The sequence below is a fragment of the Meleagris gallopavo genome, chromosome 2 (assembly GCF_000146605.3).
Source record: "Meleagris gallopavo isolate NT-WF06-2002-E0010 breed Aviagen turkey brand Nicholas breeding stock chromosome 2, Turkey_5.1, whole genome shotgun sequence".
NCBI lineage: Eukaryota > Metazoa > Chordata > Aves > Galliformes > Phasianidae > Meleagris > Meleagris gallopavo.
Window position 1 is genome coordinate 49,350,819 of NC_015012.2, and position 19,303 is coordinate 49,370,121.

The 19,303-nt window shown below is 39.0% G+C and overlaps 1 protein-coding gene across 3 annotated transcripts in view; it reads left to right on the forward strand.

The window, feature by feature from the left end:
- The window catches only part of TIAM2 (TIAM Rac1 associated GEF 2), a 167,887-nt gene that overhangs the window by 41,460 nt on the left and 107,124 nt on the right, over positions 1-19,303 (forward strand). The window contains exon 1 of one of the 3 annotated variants that reach the window (XM_019612928.2): positions 5,233-5,424. The exons of the other annotated variants lie outside the window; for them this stretch is intronic. The gene's annotated coding sequence lies outside the window, so the exon portion shown is untranslated. Of the gene's footprint in view, positions 1-5,232; positions 5,425-19,303 lie in introns of those variants that run through there. 3 annotated transcript variants of the gene reach the window in all.

Below are 19,303 nucleotides of genomic sequence, written 5' to 3' on the forward strand. Positions count from 1 at the left end.
AAGCCTGTTTCATTTTACCTGGTATTTCTTTCCACTCCTGTTTTTTGAAAATAGCTAAAACTATTTTTAAGAACAGATTTTTATACAAATCCAGTTTCACTACTGTATTTGTTTGCTACTAAGCTGAAATTACATTCACTAGCTGTATGATCTTCATGGTAAAATTAAGGAATGGACAAAAAGTAAAAGCCAAAAACATCATCAACAACAAATCAAAACCAAACAAATGTGCACACAAAAATAAATAAGCAAACCAAAAGCCCTACAGTTGTGGAATGACAGAGATGTTCTCTTGATTACTGTTTTGAAACAGGTCTTCTAATTCCTCTAGTGGGTAAGGAAGAAAATTGCAAGCAGTTGTCACCTTTATGTCTACATCAGTGTAATCTACTTAATACCTATGTGGTATTCGAAGTCTTATAGCATACTTGAACTCTTTTTTCCTACAAGTGGTAGTACAAAGATACCTTACATTGATTTTTAGAGTAGAACACTAATGTCATATATGTTTTAATATATTTTGTAAATGTTTTCTATATTTGTATACGTGACTCATATTTTAATTTCCATTAAAGGATTATAAATGAATGGTAGAATATAGAGTGCTAATGAAGTAGTAGACTGAGATTTTTCTTCATTTTCTGACTATTTTTAACTGATGAAATTTGGTTAGATAAAATGCAAAACTCCACTATGCATTAATTTGAACCCTTATAAGCTATGTTCTAGTATTCTAGTGCTAAAATGTTACTGAATTCATCTGGCTTCCAGAACATGGTCTTCTGTCGTAGATTGGAAAACCTGACTGAAACCTGGCTGGTTCTTTGCATTTATTGTTACAGTGTCATAATATGGAATTGAATATGGAACGCTTTTCCTGAATTGTCCCCTGCCTCACAGCAGGGTCTCATGGACACCAGTGAGGGTTGCAGCAGAAAAACACATCTGAATGGGGTGGTACTAGTATGGGCTGGGGTGGTTCATGCAGAAGATGGCAAAGAAGAAGATGGGAACAATCTGACATGAGGATTACTGTGATTTTTAACTTTTTTTTTCTTATTTCTTTTTTTTCTCCTTGTCTTTCTTTTCCCCAGCCACTACCTGAGCACTCACTGCACATTAATCTTCAGCTTTCTTGCTTTCACAGCCACTGCATATCCCTCTCATTCATCTGTAGCCACTGTAGATGAACCATGACAATATTAAATGGTTAACACCTACAGTAAATATTTTCAGGTAGCTAATTTCTTATTGTCTTCTTCATCCTTCTTTCAGGACCCAGAAACCGTGCTGGGAGTGGGAAGTGTTTTTGGTGTTTGCTCATTCCTTGTGTCAGCGGCATCTGGGTTCTCTCAGGAGCTCAGCAGATTGCTGTGCTAGAGGTTTAGGAAATGATTGTAAGATGTCTGTGTTGTTTTATTTCCTGTGTGTCATTTCCTGTGATATTTCTACAGAATAGCCATTTCTGTTACACATTCATAAATCACCTACACCATTATGCTGCCATAGAAAATGAAGTGACACATTACACACACTTGTACACAATTAGAAAATAGTGCTGTCTACTCATGCTATTAAATATATTTAATATGTGGTAGATTTCTCTAAAACCAGGAGCGAATTCTTGTTGGAGTAACAAAATAACAAATTTATGGATATTTGCATCTAATTTTCTGATAAGTCTAAATGTATTTCTGTCTTCTGAAATGCTTTTGGAACAAATTGACTTTTTAGCTAATGTGCATATCCTCTAGATTTAATAGAGTGCAATTTCTTTACTGTTGTTTTTGTACTGCCTGGAATATTTTTCATTTCTTCTTAAAATAATGTGAATTTAGATCAAAGTATTAGCAAATAGTGCAGGACTGGCTGTGTACCCGGAATCTCAGAATCAGTATTTATCCAGTCTATATATAGCCCATTGATTAAAGTGGTTTCAGGTTTTGTGCGAGTCAAGAAGCTATTTATGTGTGTTGGAATAAAAGCCATAGCATTTAACAAAGTTCTGATTATTCACAGAAGTTGGAAGTGAAAAGATAGTTATTTCCAAGGCTTCTGTAGAACCAGTAGAGGAAGTTTTATAGCAAAACCTAGAATTTATAGTAAAACCTAAAAGGTTAATTTCCTAAATTCCTTGGGGAAAAGCAGAGAATTAAGTTGACATGTTTTTGTTGTTGTTGCTGCTGTTTGTTTTTAGAATTAATATATTGTAGGGCCACAAGTAATCACTGTGATCGTTTAGTTTGATTTCCTGAATAACACAGATGACATGATTGAAGCCCCCTCTCCCCCCCCCCCCAAAGAAACATTAGTTCACATATTTTTGTTTAAACACAAAAGAAACAAAACAAAGCAAAAATCCAAAGAACAGAAAAGACAAGAAATGAAAATAGGCCACATTTCATGATAGATTGCTTAACAGATTGCTTAACAGTGTTTCTGTAGCTCCCACTAAACTTATTCTGCCTTTGCTGCTGTTTGCTACTAGAGACAGATTCTCCTAAATGTCCAGATCCCCTTTCAATGTCCTTGTAGGAAATGGTGAAATAAACCATAGGTGTTGCAGATACTTGTTCTCTGTATGCATTTGGCCAGACAATGCACAAGTGGAATAGTTGAATGCTGAATTAAGTATGCAGTGGGAAGAGTTGCAGCAGTATGACTTGGAGGTACGCAGTACCCATCCTTGCCCTGGCTGCTGCTCTGCCTGGAGGGGCTCAGAGTGTCTGTCTCTTCTCTCTGGTTCTCCCCCTCTCCCCCAGCACTCTTAGGGACAATGGTACCACTTCAGCACAGCACTTCTGGATTTGTAAGTGAAAAGCCCTGTTCATTGTGGTAATACACCCTGTGTAGTTCCCTAGATATTCTTTGCCAAGTAGTAGCAGGTGGCATTCAGCAGTATACGGCCCAATTTTTTGAGCTAGTTGTGATGGTGTAAAATTGTGATAAAGTCTTGGCACCTCTAAATACAGCGGGGATTTTACCATTAATGAGATCTGGATCAACTTTCATCCGCTGTTGCTTTTTTCTTTCTCCCTCTGTCCTTGGTAACTTAGAAGAAGACTTGCACTCCTGGGACTGAGCTCATAAACCTGATTGTGTTACTGACAGTTGCCTCCTGTACTAAAGTTATGTTTATTAGCAGTCCTGTTCAGAGCCTTGCCTTTAGCTAGCCAAAATTTGTGACATTCTGAAACACAGGTTTTATTACTCAAAGGATTTGGAAACCTTGATTACAAAGTTACCACCTTTGACTAGACTCCAGAGAAAAATAGTGGTAGCTTCTTCTTAGCTAAAATGTTACAAAATATTCTGTATTTGTATGTTTTGCAGAACGCTGTCTTTGCCCTGAAGGTCAGTTTTCACTAGAAAAAGTAAGGACTGTACTGTCAGCTAGTGGATGGTTTTTTCCAAACACTTCTACAAAATGCATGTGGAAAGTTTACACTATGATTTTCCCCTAAACACAGTCTAAATCTGAAGGAGCTATTTGAAAGTGAATATGCTATTAAAAAAATTCAAAGCCATTAGCTGCAAGCCTTGCATTATTTATTTTGAAATGATTGCTTTTGCCTGTTTCCTTTAAAAAATGGATCCAACTTGCTGACACTTGCAAGAAACGTTTTTTGTTTCATTTTGGCATGGTCAGTTACTCGAGACTTTTAGCACCATTGTAAGGTATAATACGTCATTTCCCTTCCACATTGCTTTTTTTTTTTTTTTCCCCCTAATTGGTCTGTATGCATAACCTTCCTATGTTAACTTGATTTTAGTTGTCCTTATACTTAGAAAGCTTTCCCTGACCTTTATACAAAGACTTGCTCACTGAAAATTAAGTTGATTGATTTGTCATCTGTTCTTGATGAGACTAGCCAATAACTGATCCCAAATCTCTTCAGAGTAGCCTCTTGTGGAAGAGTTTTCAGTTTTCATTCTATTTTCTGGACAACGTATACTCAATTCATTCAATGTTTCTCATGTTTTCTAAACAGTTTTGTATTTCCTTTTTTTTTTTTTTTAATTCTGTTTTTGTTTTAGAGAACTACTTAAAAGTTTCCAACAATATTGATGAAATAATTATTTTGAGCAATTGATAAATCCAATTACTTAAAAGTTTAGGCTTAAAAAATTGCCAACTTCTATTGTTTTGTGCCTGTATCTTTTTAGCTGTAGCATCATTCCTAATCCCTTTGTGCACAATTCCAAAAAAGAAAAGAAAAAAACTCATAAAAATGACAAAAAGTTACAGTTTGCATGGGAAGAACAGCTGTGCATTCATTTTCATTTATGTAAGGATGTTGTTTACAAAACTGCTTTCAAACCTTGTCACTTTTTTTCTACATGCTAACATTATGATGCTTTACTCTATGACTTATTTGTAGGGTGTGCTTTTCAGATAAATGGGAAATTGTCTTAATTTTGTTATTAATTACACCAATGTAATAGAGAAAGGATGGAGTTGTTATTTTGCTGATAAAGATCAAGAACATGTTCTGAGGAGTGTTTTGCTTAAATTCAGTAACATAACATGTAGATATGGAATTGGACACAGCTAGATGGAAAAAGGAAGATAGTGGCTGGATGTCATTTACAAATTCCTACAATACCCTCACTTGTTTAATTGGATGTGAATGCTTGCAAAGCTGCACCAAACCCCTGCAAATCAAAATTTCTTCCTTTGAGGGATTTTCCTCCCATCTGAAATGGTGATGGGCCTGCTAGCATGGCCTTCTCAAGTTCCTGCTTGAGAAACAATTTGGACATTTTCATTCAGATACAGGAGCATTTTCAGAAGTGCCACTTGGTGTGGGATGCAGCAGCGAGTAGTGGTAGCTGAGGTCATGAGGCAGCTCTGCTGAATGGGTAGGTGGGAGAAGGGGTCCCACTGGGGGTCCCCACAGAGGCTGATGGCCAGCTCTGCTTCCTCTCTACTGCAGCTTCATGGGGGTGTGTGTTGCCTCTGGGGCTGCATGCAAGACTGCTCCTGTCGTCTATTTCCAGAGGGAAAAAAAAGAGCAGACCTGCTTGAGTGTCACTATGTGTTATGCTTGGAAGGGAGAGGGAGGCAGTTAATTACAGATAACCTAATGTCGTAGGGAAACTAGTCTTCATCTAATTTCTGTTCTCAGAGTGTCAGTGCTCTTTGTAATAGATAGTTCATACTGACTGCTTCATTTTTCTTTCTTTAATAAACTGTGAAAGAAAAAATAGTTGTTGGAAGATTATCCAAAGCTGTTTTTCAGGCCTTGGCACAAAGGGAATAAAGGAAAGTAACAGAAGCTGATCCTGCTAGTCTGGGTGGGCAGAAGAACTTGAAGTCCAAGGATGCGAGTGGGAGAGAGCCTACACAAAACCCAGGATGACAGCATGGCCCATCTGGCTGTCTCCAGGCATCAGCTGGGATGTTCTCTCCTGCTAGGCAAGGTTTGTAGAACATAGCTGTGGCAAAAAATGTTACGTGTTCCCTAGTGACCTGGTCATGAAAGCCAACTGGTGCAGCAAGATGAATGTGTGGGGGAAGCTGGGTGGTTGGAATGGTTAGAGACATACAGTTGTGTCATGAGTGCAATTTGTGATGTTGCTGTGAAAGTACAAGACGGATGGCAAGGGAATGTGATGGAAAAGAATGGCTAAAAAAGAAATTGAGGAATCACATGAAAGAAAGTCAGAACACAGTATAGTTTGTGTTTTGTCTCAACAAGTAAGAGTAAGGAGCTACTGTGAAGTGTGAGAGATGAAGCTCACGTGCAATTTGGACTGCTCAATGGTACCCCCACATTTCTCAGGTTGTAATGTACCAAAATGATCTGGTGGGGCAATATCTGTGAGGGTTGTTTATAATGTCTGCACGTGCAGATGTTTCTTATCTTCGTGGAAGTGGAAGAGTTATTTCAAGACAGACAGGATTTTGCTTTGCTTTTTTTAATTGCTGCAAGATTTGTAACTTTTCTCAAAAGGGAAAAGGCTTATTGGCAGGAAAAGCAGCAGTTGGAAAATGAAAAAAAAAACAAAAAAACATACCAACCAAACAACACAACCCTGTAACTTGTGCTTCCATAGTGAGAGAGCAGGAATGCATGTGAGTTAGACATAATATTACTCAGAAAGGAGAAACTAATGCCGTCTCTGCTATCTCTTGCATTTTCACAGCCTCCAAGAGGCCTGTGTCATTTCTTTACCCACATCATGAACACAGGTCACAGCTGATTTTACAAATGTAGCCAGGATCAGAGGAGCTGAATCCTCCTCACACTGCATGCAGGAACTCAGTCCATGTCCACCCTGCTCTTCAGCCAGGCATGGGCTTCTGGAGCACACAGTGAGTCATTCCTAGGTAGGAGCAATTAGGGACCTTTGCATGCTGGTCTCATGCTGTCTAGATAGAGACTGGCTTCTCTGCCATTGTTTGTGCCTTACCATGGTTTCAGGAAACCCTGCAATGTTAATGTTGTCAAGTTCTTGCACGGTGCTGTTTCCGTCACTTTGGGAGCCATTGTTCTGGTGTGTGAAGTGCTGGAAAGCGTTTATCTGACACAGAGATGGCACGCAAATGCTTTATGCTAATACTGTTGCTTATTTTTTTTCCTTTTTTTTTTTTAAGGTGTACTTTTTATTACATTTTTGTTTTGCAATCTATCATTCTGTGCTTTTTATTAAGCAGTACTATCTTCTTGGAAGTTATTCTCAACAGTGATACAATTACCAGCATTCACAGTGATAGCAAAAACCTTTCAGCAACATTCCTGTAGAGCTGTGAATCACACCTCTGTTGAGATGCCTCTTGATAGACTGTGTGAACAAAAATAGTTAGAGATATTGATGTTTATAATTCATCTTTGATTTGCAGAATATGCTACATCTGTTGAGCCAGTGATGCTAATACAGCTGAGATCACATGCTGTATTTGCAAAGAAATAATCCTGCCCGTTAATGGGGCTGGCCTCGTTAGACCTGCTTTTTAATTGAAGAGTCCTTTACAGCTCCTTCCTGATAGGTTAAATAACATTCTTTTCAATTTGGAGTTGGATAAGTGAAAGGTAATCAGAGGCACAAATCAATTGAATTAATTTGTATACTTAAAGCTGGGAATAGTTTCCAGCATAGGCAGTTTTTTGAGCCAGCCTTTATAGTTTTATGTATGTTTTCCATTTTTGTAACTATAGTTTACCAATACTCATTAATTACAGTGAAATGTATGTAAAAGAATTTATATAAAAAAATTGAGGTACTTCTTGTAGCACACTGCAAGGCCTAACGTTTTCTTATTTGTTGGTACAGAACTAGTTGTGTTGGAAGGCAGTCTTTCTGTTATCTATTGTTGCTGCGTACTTGAGTGAATGTGCAGGAACTGAATGTTTCTTTCCAATTATTTTGAAACATTGACAAGGACATTATGATTCTGAATAGATGCTGTTGCTTTTGTGGTTTTCTTCTGCGAAATAGTTACCCAAGCAATGGCTCTAGCTCTTGTGGGACATACCCATCTCCCTCCCTCAGAAGGTCCTAGAGGTGGGTTAAATGAGGTGATTACAGCACTTGAAGGAGCAGAAACCAAATGCATTTCATGAGGAGAGTGATGGTGTTTCTCCTTGGCTTAGAGTGCAAGGAGCATACTCTCATCCTTTATTCCATCTCTGGCTTTTTCTTATTCTTCTCTTTCTTCTCATGTATGTTGGCACAGGTTTTTGTTTTAGCAAGTCTTGTGTTTTCAGGCAAGGAGCACTATTCTGCCTGCATACATACCCCAAAGTCAGCTTCAAGTAGCATACTCTTCTACCTCTGCTTATGGAGCAAAACTTGAGGCATTTTCTGTTCTTGTATAAAGATGGATTAGTAAACATGAACACTTTTTCTGAGATAAAACTGAAAAAGGTTGTCGCTGTTTCTCAAGAGATTTCAAAGGACTGAGTTGTCTCTGTAGGGTGGGATGGGAGAACAACTCTTAATGTTTTGTTTATTAAAAGAGAGATAACTCATCAGGTGTTATTCTTGGAAGATCTGTCTGAGACCTAACATGCAGAGTGTGAGTTATGGTGAAAATAGCAATTTCCATCTGTGGCACAGAACATGCTGTTTTCTTGTATAGATCATCTGTACTTTACAGTTGTTTCTCCTGCTCAACACTACACAAAACAATGCTGTTTTGTTTCCATGCTTTCCTCTCTCTTAGTCAAATGTTTGTGTTTAAAGCTTTGATTAGTGAAAGCACTCAGAAAAATTAACTGAAGTAGAGTCTGCCTTTTTCAGTGGCAAGACAAAACACGAGGTTTGAGCGGAACCAGTATTTATCTTGCTCACAAATGAATGCTCAGATGATACTTCATATGTTATTATTGTTTTCTTTCCTTTTTAGTGCTTTTAGGTGCATCAAATGCCTTAATATGCAGCAGGCATCATCAAAAGCCAGCCTGACTTGCAGGCTGCTTTTAGCATCATTTGCATATTCTTAATGACTTTTTAGTAGTTTGGCTGAGTAGTTTCAGCAGAAAGTTTCCAGCAGATTGAGGATTGCCCTTAGATACGTTATGTATATTTAAGAATCATCTTTGTTTCTCAACTATTGGATGGAAATGTGTTTTCCCTCCAGTCACCTCTGCAATCTGGCTTTTTGAAGGAGGACATCTGATACTGGTAACGTTACCTCTGTTATCATTGCCATTCATTAACATTCAATTACATTGGTTGTTTTCTTATTTTGTGATTGGTAACATTACCCTTCAGCCCAACCTGGCACGGAACAGAGTGCCTCAGCTGCTTACTCCTCTGCAGGATGTCAGACAGTGGGAAAGGCGTGAGGGTTGAGCATGAGTTCTTTTCCTTTTTTCATTTTTCCTTGCACGGACAGTGCTTCAGAGTCAACAACATGAAGACCTTGAATTTACTGGAACAGGGCTTCTGGTGATACTGATTGTGAAAATCCTGGACAAAATGTTCAAAACATGCATTTAAAAATGGTAGCTATGTAGTTGTGAATTATAAATGCCTTCACAGTGCAGCTTTGATTGCAGCCCTGCTGAGATCCCTCCGGTCACCAGCATGATGGCTGGAAGCCCTTTCATGCTGGTGGTTGAGGTAACCATGCCCTCTCCCACCACCATCACTGAGCATTGTTCCTGACATGAACTCTGACCAGGGGCAAACCTCCTACTATGGCCATTCAAGCCATTCCCATAAACACTTGAGGGGTGGGTTGGGCTGTAGAATTTAGTTAATAAGTACTCTGTTTTACTGAAGGAACAATATGCAAGACCTTTAAAAATCTTTATTTCTCATCCCAATTGTACTAGAAGTTGCCATCACTTTTTTTTCCTTTTTTTTTTTTCTCCCCTCTTTCATCCTTAAATCATTCCTGCAAATGGAGAGGAAATAATTCTGACGATCATTTATTGAAGGTAGCTAATAAAACAATGGAAGGATGTAGGCTAAGGCATAAATGGAGTACTGTGACAGATGTGGATGATTATTAACCAGCTGACGTTTCCGCAAAGGCTTCTAATCATAAACACAGCATGGAGTGAAACTGGGTGTATTAATAGTAAGAGTCTTATGGAAAATCTGAGCTTGTGCTTTTTCTTTAACATTCCATTTCCTGCTTTAATTGATGGAGTGTGAAGTTTTTATACAAAAAATTTGGAAAAGATCATTTTGCATCTGTGACATTAAGTATATGGTACAGGCCAGAAACAGCATGTTGTGGAAAGATTGCTTGAAAATGGCTCCTATAATAATACTTTTTAAAGAGATATGACTAGTGACAAATGCTAAATTCAGTGATATTGTGGCTGTGGTAGTAGAATATGTATTTTTGTCTATGCAACCTATGTTTTCTTGTGACTTTGCAAGAAAGAGGAAGATGCTATCAGAAAGAGATCATTATGCCATAAAACTTGTGGGCCACGCTTCCATTTTTTTCTCTGGCTTTCTATCAAATATCCTCTCATTTAGTGTCAGTTTCGTATTGTCCTTTGTTATGCTTTGGGAAATGTAATTCTAGGCTTGTACAGTAATCACTAGGTTAGAATTGAAGTACTTTAAATGTACACCTTTCCTTCTCTAGCTCTGTTGTAACTTTGATCTATCACCCCTTCTCTGAAACTGAGCGGAAAAAAAAAAAAAGGTTAAGCAGAAATTACCCAAATATGATAATGCAAGCTCTATTCAACATCTTATACCACAGCTCTGAAAGTATTATTTTGATCCCTGAAACCATTTGCAAGCATAATCGATTTGTTTGTCTTCCAGCAGCTGGTATTCTTGATGTGCAGTGGTTGTTTGGAGTGGGGATAAGATGGAACAGAAAATGGTGAGGAAGGGAACTCTCCTGTTTGAGGCCACTCTCCTTATGTGAGAAAGCCGAGAGAAGTGAGCACCTGTTGGGCCACCAGGAGCAGAGCAATGGCCTCAGGAACTCATCTGCAGCCAGAGGCAACAAGGAAGGGGCTACGGTGGAGCAGGGTAGGGAAAAGGCAACTGTGCTGGAAAGATTGCGTCGTCCCCCAAAGCTCTTCAGCAGAGGATTCAGAAGGAGCAGAGGGCCCTTGTAGTACCGAACTTGAGGCAGTTCTGCTTGCTGTGAAATGCATTTCCTGCGAGAGGACTCGTGGTATGCAGAATGACTGGTTTCTTTCATGGCAGTTAATGCTTAGCATCTCTCTTCATTATCAGATCTTGTTTTCTAGTGGCTAATTAGAAGAAACTTTATTATTCTTGATCTTACATATTCTTATTCCTTTCCTTTTCTCTTTTTTTTTTTCTCCTCCCCTGAGGCTATTGCTCTGCTACAGAGATCTACTTAAATTAAGCAATCCATGCCAAGTGAAATCATTCAATTATTGGTGCTTTTTGGTCTTTCGGATAAACAGCCTTCCTGACAGAGAGGCAGTTCCTCAGGAATTCCTTTATGGTGAATTAGAGAGGGCAGTGATGAATAATGCTGGGCAAAGGACACCCTAAGCAGCGAACCAAATTGATTACATAAGCCTTTAGCTAACTTCTTTAGGGTAATTTTGGATACCCTGGTACCCCCTAAGGCATAGGTGGGGCCCAGTTTCTTTGACTCCCCTTCCCACTCCTGTTAGCGTTCTCTGTGTTAGCTGCCATTCTGAATGCAGTGTGCCTGAAGCAGTGAGCTAAAACTGGCTGTGCAGTGAATTACAGATGTGCAGGAAAGGCTGAGAGCTGGTGCCTTGTGCACAATGCTGCTCACTGGCTGCGTGGCAGTGGCAGTACTGGTGGTCTTCAGGTCACTCTCCTGCTGGTGAGCATCACATCATGGCATGGATTTTTTTTGTGAGTATGCTCTTGATTCGGTAGCAGCCCAGTATGCTCGCTGCCTTGTTGAGTTACTCATTATTCCTTGCAGTTGTTTCTCTTTCTCCATTGAAAACTTCTGGCTACTTGCTCTGCAATAGCAGAGCATCAAACCTTTCTGTAGGAGCATAGAGTGTGATCCCCCCCATCGTATCCTGCAGAAAAGTAATATGCTGTCCGATGTCTATCTTGAGAGGCTGAACAGAACCTATGGTTGTTCACGGCTCGTATTTTATTTTTATTCTACTGTTCTTTCCTATCCTCTGAGTGCTCTTCTCAAGATTTGTTTAGAATATGACTCATTATCCATTTGCTTAGGTTGGAAGAAGCTTTGGATCTAACACTGAATGTTGCTCCCTGATGCTTATGCCGTGGTTGTGATTGAAGACAGAGTGAGGAAATGAGAAGTGGGAGTGGGGACAAGAGCAGGAGGGAGCTATGATCTGATCCTCTAGTGTCTTCGCTTCTACTCGCTGTGCTGATGAGAAGCTACATCAGCACTGTCCAATGTTTTCAGAGATAGGTTACCAATGAAATATTCTCATGCAATGAAGGGCAGTATATTGCTTCCTAATAACTGTGAAAGAAAACTGTATCATGAAATAAGTGTTAAAGTGGATTTAGGAGTATACCCAGTGTTTCTTCCCTAAGATTATGAACTTGAATGGTCCAGTTTTCCTTCCCTTGCTACTACAAGTGGCTGTGATGTCACAGTGGGAGATTGCAGACAGCTTTGCAGTAGCCCCTGGGTACTTGTTTCTTACCTTTCTCTGAAAAAAAGAATCTTCAAAGAATGTCAAAGAAAGCTTTGAGAATAAACTTAGTTCCCAAGCTTTAATAAAACCTGCACCTTAGATTCCCATATAGCTCAGAAATTCGATGCTTACTGGCTAATCATTTTGATCTTTGATTTTTATTTCTTTTTTGTTTTAAATGGAGCATTCCAGAGGGAAATACGAGAAGCAGCAGATGGAAGATACGCAGGACAGCAGTTCATATTTCTGTTCCTAAGCTCACTGGGGACAAATTGGCATGCACAATTTAGATTTATTCTTTATTTCCAGCTTCTTGCAAGCAATTATTACTTCCAATGACAAGTCTCAAGATACCAGCAAATTCCTAAAAGAGTAACTTTTCTTTTTATTGGGGAAAAGAGGAAGGAAAAGCACTGCAGGCAGCTATATTTCATTGTCTCAAACATACAAAAGGGAAGTAGGTTCTCTCTGATACTGGCCTCTCCCTGCTTCTGGAATTAAGTTCTCATGCACCGTGAAAATATTTTGGTGGGGAAACCTGCTTCCCTCCAGTAAGTATTTAACAGGCTGCTTTATCATTGGAATTGAGCAAGGAAAACTCTGCTACAGATTGTATATATTATCCTGGCAATGGCAGTGCATCTTCATTAAAGTTGAATAGAAGTGGGAGATGATGTGTGGAGCGCTGGCTAAAGTAGAAAGGCTGGGTAGGACACAAAGTCCATAGACTGTCCAGATCCTTTTTTTTTTTCTTGTCATGACCTTATACAGAAAGTCATTCGGCTATAGATTCACAGGTTACATGGTATAGAGGTCACACATGGAAGAGTTTGTCACATGCTAAATTTTGCCTTTGGTTTTTTTGCTTCTTAGCACTGTTTGTTGGAGAAGCTTATAGAAGGAGCATGGGAATCTTGGCTGGGCTCTGGCCAAGGAATTGCAGCTGTTCTCCTAATTACAAAAAGACAAAATGATATACAGGCCTGTGGGGATCTGTTAGACACAGATTTATTGGGCAGGATGGAGTGAGACTTATAGCTATTGCCTCCTCTCCATCACCCCTCCCCATACAGTGCACGTGTACTGAGTTTTGTGAAGCTTTTGCAGCCATGTGAAAGTCATCATCTGGAGCAGTGTTATCATTTCTCTTCTCCCTGGTTCCTGCCCAGTCTGCAGCTTCTCCAACTCCCAGTTAATGGCCACAAAATGCAGGAAATAACATATAAAATAACTTGATCCGTTCCAAAATTAGGAATTCAGCAGTTTCTGATCTTCTTGTCTGTCTCGAATGCCTTCTCAGACATTAGTAAGGAAAAACTCATCAGGGTTGCCAATGATTAAAAGAAGAGAAGAAGTTGTATATGCTGGTTGCTGGCCACTAGCAGTCCTAACATGTAATATTGCAGTACCAGTCAGCTGGAATAGTTTTTTCTAAAAATAAAATAATAATTAAAAAAGTTTTATCCAGAGAGTGAATGTTTGTAAAAAGTGAAGTACGTTGGATTATAGTCGTTCCTGCAGACCCTAGGCTCCCAAACAAGTTGCTATACTTGGCAGTGCTTGGGGAGGAGGGGGAAGAGGGACCAGTCCATATGGAAAATGTGCACTCTTCTGTTCAAGGACTTTGGTTCAGGTCTTTCTTTGACGACAAGTTTAGGAGCTGGGGCTCCCAGTTCCCAGATGAATTCATCTGACTACTGAGATTTTGGCAGGTAAGCAGATATTGTGACCTCACTTCTTATGCAAACTGTCAAAGAATTTCATAGTTAAAATGAGAGGGTTTTTTTATTTTTATTTATTAATTTATTATTTTTTTATTTATTATTATTTTTTTTAGTAAATGGTACATGAATATGAACATGGTATGAAATTGCTCCCAGTTCAGCTATAACAAGTTCTTGTATCTGGAGTAGGGGTAACATGACAATGCTGAGATTTGCAATGGTCTTTGCAAAATGTGCAGACCATGATGAAGTGAATGTTAATAGAGCAAAGTTAGTCTGTAGAAAGCAGTCAGGTAATTCTGCTTTGTTTCTCAAATGTTGTTCTGTGGGCTTCCAAAGGTTTTCTGATTGTAACTTCCTTCCTGAGTTTAGATTTTTGGAGAAAAATTTGGGGGGGAAAGTAGTTCCAAGCTCTACTGATGGCCCTTGGTCTCCTTGCTACCTTTTTCTACCCCTGTACAACCCAACCTTCTTTCAGATGCTGCTGACAAAGGTGCTTAGTGGACACACAAGCTTTGTACCAGTCATCTAATGCTGTTATGGCTCTGGGGAAACCGTTTGTTCCAGAATAATCTGAGGAAAGTTCAGTGTGGGAGTGAAATCGTGTCTCTACGGCAGTTGTCCTCCTGCTAATTTCTGCCTAGCCAGGATTTCACCTTTAGGAATAGAAAGAAAAGGGAGAAATTGGTAATATTAAATTTTTTTCTGGATTTGTCAGTATTGTGGCAGATCTTCTATTCCTTCCATAGAGTATGAAAACAAAAAGAAGTCTTATCCTCACTGGTTCCACTGCTTGGAGAAGATTGCTGATTTATTTCCTTGTAAATTTATAACTTTTGACTTCTAAGATGCTTTTCTAGAGTTTGATAATGTATCCAGACATCAGAAGTCAGTCTCGCCTCCAGTTTTGCTCACAAGCCTAGAAGCTTAGAGATGGCAAGGACAAAGTTTTGTAAGTAAGGCTCATTGCTCGTTTTAAGAGGGTGTGCGCATGTCAGGGCGTTGTGCACTTTTCATGTGTTGTATGTTTCTAGTTCACTAGAAATTGAGTATATTGTTTGTGTGTGTTTTTTTTTAATGAGAGAAATACATATCTTCTCAAGTGTGTCTCATAAAATGCTTGCTGTAATTCAAAAGAAACTGTAGGCGATAACTGTAAGATAATGACTTACCTACTGAAATAACATTTCTTATGATCAGTGGATTTATAATGTACCTCTATAGTTCTGTATCTTCAAGGAAATTGTAAAAATGTGTGATTGTAATTTAATATAAACTTGCATAAGTTTACTCCTTTACTTTCCCATGAAGTGAAAAGGTCAGAAATGAAGTTAAAGATACAGGACGTCGGTAGGATAATGATATGTTAAACTTGTGCTTCAAATACTTTTCTGAGGTTTTCACAAATGGAAACTCTGCATGCTGCAATCATGCTCTGTCTGGCTGCAGTATTCCAGAGTGTATGTGCCACCTGAACATATGTTTTTCAAAGCCGGGGAGAACCATTGCATATTATGTCATTCTTCATTTCATGACATCGTTGATGCAAACCAGGACAGGAAGCTGGCTGGGATCATGATATATCACTTCTCTTCCTTTTTTTTTCCCCCTCTTTGTGTGTGTGTGTGTGTGTGTGTGTGTGCGCACATGTGCACTTCTTTCCTCATTGCTCTCTGGAAGGAATAAGAGCATTAGAAAAAAAACATAGAAATTAAAAAAAAGAAAAAAAAGAAAAAAAAGGAAAGGGCAGACTTTGAAATCTAAGTGTATAAATGGTTCCCTTTTGAGAGAAAGGTGTTGCATGTTTTCTTTAGTCTTCCATAGAAGCTGACTGTATGAGGAAAAAAAAAACCAAACACAAATAGAATTAGAAGTAGCGTAGAAAATTCATTTATGGCTACTGTTCCCTTTGTGACCTTGCTGCTGGACTGTGCTTACAGAAGAGGCTGATCTCGGGACTTGCAGCTTCCTGGAATTGTCTGTCATAGGAGTGAGGAGCAAAAGAGTAGCACTCCATCATGAAAAATGTGCCAGTGTATTTTGAAGTGTCCTTAAAATACTTTCCTTTGGACACAGTCAAGAAGATTCAAGAGACCAGAGCAAAAACAAATATCACTTCTTAAGCTATTTGTCTTTTTTTGTTTGCTTGTTCTGTTTTGTTTTTTAGATGAAAGGCTGAGGATGTTCTTCTTGGTAACATTTGCTATGTAGAATGCTGGCGTGCCTTTTGGTTTGCTATTCAGGTTATTTACATTAGGAAGCAGAGTGACGTAAAAAATTAGGAATTTCTTTGTGGCAGCGTTGTTCCTTTGTGACAAATGCATGAAGCCCCCTGCTCCAGCAAGCAGCTGGAGTTGAAAAGGAGGAGGCAGTGGGATGGATCTGTTGCTCCTCCTTCCCATCCTATTTCCCCCTACAGCAGGCACTTTTCTGAGAACTGCTGCCTTGCTTTATCTCAGGGCCTGGGCAAAAGGGTTTCTCTGGATGACCTTGGACTTCTGCTGCCTCCCTGGCCTGCTGGCTGGATGCTTCTGACTGGATATGCTCGTCTTCCAGCACGCTGCAACCCGGCTGTGCACCAGCCTCCTTTTGACCTCATTTTCCAGCTGTGGCTTGTGCTGAGCCATGTTGAGGGGAGCAGCTCTGAAAAGTGTTCCCAGGGCTGCTTCCTCACACAGTGCTTCTTCAAAGAGGCCCCGCGACCGGCTGCAGCTCTTGTGCAGGCACAGAAGGGTAAATGCCATTTCATCTGATATTTGTTATGCAATTGTTTTACCTTCATGTGTGGCCTGGGGATACAAGTGGGAAGGAAGGGCAGAACCAATCAAGCCACTTAACTCTCTGGTGGGGAACCAAAGTTTTAAGTGGGAACTCATTTTTGGTAGTAGAAGATGAGACTAACACCTGATATCTCTAGCTGTGGATTTTCACTGTGTTCAAATCCTGTACAGATTTGGAAGCAGAGTTTCTATAGGATGGGAGGATTTGGAGCTGCTTGTGCTGCCATTTCAAGGGTGACTTACATATGGCAGCAGTGAGTGTGTTTGGCCACAGGAGTGACCAGCATTTAATTCTGACTTTTGCTTTTTAACTCTAATTTGGAAACAACAATTTTTATCAATTTCACAGTCCTTTTTTCCTCTTTTTGTTATCTGTTGCTGAAATTGCACTTGTATAGGTTATTAGGAAGAACTCAAATGAAAGTACTAGGATAGACTCAGTGGTAAAATCAGAGAGGGTTCTTGATAGTTAGAGTGTTTTTCGGTTTCCTGAGCAGGTGATCTCGAAGTGTTGAATTTTTTTCTTTGCACTGGACATTAGCTGTTTTCATAAAACTGGCTTGATTCTCCTTGGTTATTTACCATTAAAAAAATTGGTTATGTAGCTGAGGATGTGTCATGGTACTTGTCTTTTTGCATATCAGCAAGTCTCATTATCCAAAATCATTTTTATGTAAATGTTTTTATCATTGTAACTAATTTTAGTGAATTCTGAATTTGACACTTTTATGTGTGCATTTACACGTGATGTTTTCATGGCTTGTAAACCTCTTATTTGTGTCAAATTCTATTTCTTGGAAATTGGTATTATAATGGATAAAAAATATATTTGTTTCAGTTGGCTGTCTTGGAACATCTTGGAGCTACAGGATGAATTGAATGAGTTTATCAAAATACACAGTTTTCTATCTGAACTAACAAAAGTAAGATTTAAAAAGACCTTCCATCATCTATTGAGAGTTAAATTTTTAATTTTTGCCATTACAGTAGGTAGCAGTCTGTGTATGACTGTAAAATATCCTTTCCTTTGCAACCATTAACATCCTGTTAAGCAAACGCTATCTATTTCACAGTGAAGGACTGTCTTTAATGAAGCCACCACTAAACTGCAATTTTGCACAGCTGATTTTGTCCCTGGAGCCTGTTGCAGCAGCCAATCTATATCCTAGCTTTTTGCTTGTATGAGATGGATGTAACTAAATTAAATGATCTGGAAGCCATGTGATGTTGGACGAAGAGGAAATTACTGCAGAATAAAAGGAGCAAGTAGGATAACAAAGAGTTTGAGGACAGATTTGAGGAAAAAGATTAAAATTTGCCTGGTGGCAGATGTTATTTAAAGCAAGTCAAAAGGAGACACACTAAGACACGTAGGCTAAAAGTTCTTTTTTCTTTTTAACATAATCTCAGCTAAATCAATTGTATTAAGTGCTGTAGACTCCCAAACTCTCTACAGATGTTCAGTGAAAACTTTATGAACACTGAGTAGTCTGTGAACTTAGTCCAGATCTTGTCAATAATTTTATGGACTGATTAATAACCTGTGTTACTGTAGGTGTGGGTTTCCCTTTCTGTCTGCTGGTGGTGTAACTAAAGCTTCCACAGATGTGGTTTTTGCAAAAACAAATCAAAAAAACAAACAAACAAAACAAAACAAAACAATAAAACCTCAAACAAACAACAAAACAAACAAAGGATGCATGCTCTTAAGACAGAGCTTCAGGTTAGAAAGCAAAATGGAGGACTTCCCTCCCAGAAGCTGAAGAAGGAGAAATGTATATGTTCCGTAGAGGAGTGAATTACTGCTCATAAGAACTACTAATCTTGAATTCTTCAAGCAAGGAAAAACAGAATAGATACTACTCATTTAATGAGCAGAGGAAGGAGAGCTATACTAGTTACTTTGAGGTAGATAGGATTAGCTATGGTGGATTAAAATAATTAGATCTGAATTTTGCTTTAATGTGAGTAAAAGCTCAGACCATATGTCTTTGGGGAACCCCATCTGGTTTCAGGCATTTTCAGTGGGAAAATGAGGCAATTTTGATACTTCAGTCTCAGTCTCTTCAGCTGTGGGTATTTTTTTGGGGGGGGTGGAAGGTTTGCCACAGTTCGAATTTGTTCAGTTCATGGAGTTCCTGCTTGATTAATGTTCTGTAAGTGAAACGTATTTGTTTTGTTCTTCCATTTGTCAGCATTATACTAAGCATTCTAAGGGGCAGAATGAACTTGAAAGCTAAATACTCTGGCAAAAAAAAAAAAAAAAAAGACATCCCATCATTTCTCATAGCTCCATTGCCTTCAGAAAAATTTGACATGACCTTTTTCTTTAGAAAGAAGTAGGAAGATTTTTTTTATCCGACTGCTCCCTACCTGACTCAGGTAAATTGCATAGATCTTTCACATGCTTTTGACATGCACATTTCTCAGTGCATGTACATGCCAGAGTGCTTACTGGTGCAGTCTTTGCTGAGAATACAGAGGAAGCAGGCAAACAGTTGCAATCTTATGAAGTGGATGAATGAAATGCAATAAAAGAACCTGCTTCCCCCTTTCCCCACCGTTTCTGATTTTGCTTAAGAATAATTGTAGAGATTTCAGTGGAGTTATTCTTGTTGTAAAGGGACTGATCAACCATCATTATGGTGTCCATTGTCTGTCAAGTAAGTGGTCTTGTAGGCAGAGCCAACAAACTTGCTTTAAAGTACCACAAGAGTGTGACTTGTCCTTTCAA